The 2,500-nt window shown below is 42.2% G+C and overlaps 6 non-coding genes and 1 pseudogene across 6 annotated transcripts in view; all 7 read right to left on the bottom strand.

Annotated features, from left to right (window-relative positions):
* Positions 1-6, bottom strand: part of LOC145870984 (5S ribosomal RNA) — a 119-nt gene extending 113 nt beyond the window's left edge. The window contains exon 1 of the ribosomal RNA XR_014386651.1: positions 1-6. This exon is cut by the window's left edge and continues 113 nt beyond it. This is a non-coding gene — a ribosomal RNA (5S ribosomal RNA).
* Positions 7-145: 139 nt separating this feature from the next.
* On the bottom strand, positions 146-264 carry LOC145874506 (5S ribosomal RNA). The gene has a single exon (XR_014390142.1). It is a non-coding gene; the product is annotated as a 5S ribosomal RNA (ribosomal RNA).
* A 139-nt stretch (positions 265-403) lies between these two features.
* LOC145868974 (5S ribosomal RNA) lies at positions 404-522 on the bottom strand. The gene has a single exon (XR_014384969.1). It is a non-coding gene; the product is annotated as a 5S ribosomal RNA (ribosomal RNA).
* Positions 523-931: 409 nt separating this feature from the next.
* Positions 932-1,050, bottom strand: LOC145871267 (5S ribosomal RNA). The gene has a single exon (XR_014386898.1). It is a non-coding gene; the product is annotated as a 5S ribosomal RNA (ribosomal RNA).
* A 139-nt stretch (positions 1,051-1,189) lies between these two features.
* Positions 1,190-1,308, bottom strand: LOC145874505 (5S ribosomal RNA). The gene has a single exon (XR_014390141.1). It is a non-coding gene; the product is annotated as a 5S ribosomal RNA (ribosomal RNA).
* A 409-nt stretch (positions 1,309-1,717) lies between these two features.
* LOC145875279 (5S ribosomal RNA) lies at positions 1,718-1,836 on the bottom strand. The gene has a single exon (XR_014390914.1). It is a non-coding gene; the product is annotated as a 5S ribosomal RNA (ribosomal RNA).
* A 409-nt stretch (positions 1,837-2,245) lies between these two features.
* On the bottom strand, positions 2,246-2,364 carry LOC145870895 (uncharacterized; annotated as a pseudogene).
* Between the last annotated feature and the right edge of the window lie 136 nt (positions 2,365-2,500).

The raw sequence follows: 2,500 nt of genomic DNA, 5'->3' as shown, positions 1-2,500 counted from the left end.
GTAAGCGAGAAACAATCTCTTGCTACAACATATATAGTCAAAGTGAGTCTGATAAAACAGATATTTAGTCAATTCATCATTAAATGCTTAATACAAGGCAGTGTTGCTGATGAAATAGTGCAAGAGCACCCCCTCGTGGACAAAATGCTTACAGCACCTGGTATTCCCAGGCGGTCTCCCATCCAAGTACTAACCAGGCCCGACCCTGCTTAGCTTCCGAGATCAGACGAGATCGGGCGTACCCAGGCTGGTATGGCCGTAAGCGAGAAACAATCTCTTGCTACAACATATATAGTCAAAGTGAGTCTGATAAAACAGATATTTAGTCAATTCATCATTAAATGCTTAATACAAGGCAGTGTTGCTGATGAAATAGTGCAAGAGCACCCCCTCGTGGACAAAATGCTTACAGCACCTGGTATTCCCAGGCGGTCTCCCATCCAAGTACTAACAAGGCCCGACCCTGCTTAGCTTCCGAGATCAGACGAGATCGGGCGTACCCAGGCTGGTATGGCCGTAAGCGAGAAACAATCTCTTGCTACAACATATATAGTCAAAATGAGTCTGATAAACAGACATTGCATTTTCACCAATTAGATAAGCAGCTTGAACTTTGTGTCACTGAAAAAGTAGAAGAAATTATAAACACTGTTCCCATCACTTTTTAGCACAGGTAGTTGGATAAAATACAAACTTTATTTCCTTTCATCATTTGAACAGGGCAAAGGAGCACAAAGCACACACAAGCTGCATTCAGCAACAATATTCTTGTTTGTCTTATAAATACAAGGCAGATGCTAATTGAAAACACAAGGAAATTTGATCCTATTAAAAAGGCAGGAAGCTGCATTTAGTCAATTCATCATTAAATGCTTACTACAAGGCAGTGTTGCTGATGAAATAGTGCAGAGGCACACCCTCGTGGACAAAATGCTTACAGCACCTGGAATTCCCAGGCGGTCTCCCATCCAAGTACTAACCAGGCCCGACCCTGCTTAGCTTCCGAGATCAGACGAGATCGGGCGTACCCAGGATGGTATGGCCGTAAGCGAGAAACAATCTCTTGCTACAACATATATAGTCAAAGTGAGTCTGATAAAACAGATATTTAGTCAATTCATCATTAAATGCTTAATACAAGGCAGTGTTGCTGATGAAATAGTGCAAGAGCACCCCCTCGTGGACAAAATGCTTACAGCACCTGGTATTCCCAGGCGGTCTCCCATCCAAGTACTAACCAGGCCCGACCCTGCTTAGCTTCCGAGATCAGACGAGATCGGGCGTACCCAGGCTGGTATGGCCGTAAGCGAGAAACAATCTCTTGCTACAACATATATAGTCAAAATGAGTCTGATAAACAGACATTGCATTTTCACCAATTAGATAAGCAGCTTGAACTTTGTGTCACTGAAAAAGTAGAAGAAATTATAAACACTGTTCCCATCACTTTTTAGCACAGGTAGTTGGATAAAATACAAACTTTATTTCCTTTCATCATTTGAACAGGGCAAAGGAGCACAAAGCACACACAAGCTGCATTCAGCAACAATATTCTTGTTTGTCTTATAAATACAAGGCAGATGCTAATTGAAAACACAAGGAAATTTGATCCTATTAAAAAGGCAGGAAGCTGCATTTAGTCAATTCATCATTAAATGCTTACTACAAGGCAGTGTTGCTGATGAAATAGTGCAGGGGCACACCCTCGTGGACAAAATGCTTACAGCACCTGGTATTCCCAGGCGGTCTCCCATCCAAGTACTAACCAGGCCCGACCCTGCTTCGCTTCCGAGATCAGACGAGATCGGGCGTACCCAGGCTGGTATGGCCGTAAGCGAGAAACAGTCTCTTGCTACAACATATATAGTCAAAGTGAGTGTGATAAACAGACATTGCATTTTCACCAATTAGATAAGCAGCTTGAACTTTGTGTCACTGAAAAAGTAGAAGAAATTATAAACACTGTTCCCATCACTTTTTAGCACAGGTAGTTGGATAAAATACAAACTTTATTTCCTTTCATCATTTGAACAGGGCAAAGGAGCACAAAGCACACACAAGCTGCATTCAGCAACAATATTCTTGTTTGTCTTATAAATACAAGGCAGATGCTAATTGAAAACACAAGGAAATTTGATCCTATTAAAAAGGCAGGAAGCTGCATTTAGTCAATTCATCATTAAATGCTTACTACAAGGCAGTGTTGCTGATGAAATAGTGCAGGGGCACACCCTCGTGGACAAAATGCTTACAGCACCTGGTATTCCCAGGCGGTCTCCCATCCAAGTACTAACAAGTCCCGACTCTGCTTCGCTTCCGAGATCAGACGAGATCGGGCGTACCCAGGCTGGTATGGCCGTAAGCGAGAAACAATCTCTTGCTACAACATATATAGTCAAAGTGAGTGTGATAAACAGACATTGCATTTTCACCAATTAGATAAGCAGCTTGAACTTTGTGTCACTGAAAAAGTAGAAGAAATTACAAACACTGTTCCCAT

This window comes from Salmo salar, unplaced genomic scaffold, assembly GCF_965601325.2.
Source record: "Salmo salar unplaced genomic scaffold, fSalSal1 ptg000293l, whole genome shotgun sequence".
Lineage (NCBI taxonomy): Eukaryota > Metazoa > Chordata > Actinopteri > Salmoniformes > Salmonidae > Salmo > Salmo salar.
The sequence above is the reverse complement of the archived record's forward strand: the minus strand, read 5'-3'. Positions and strand labels throughout refer to the sequence as shown.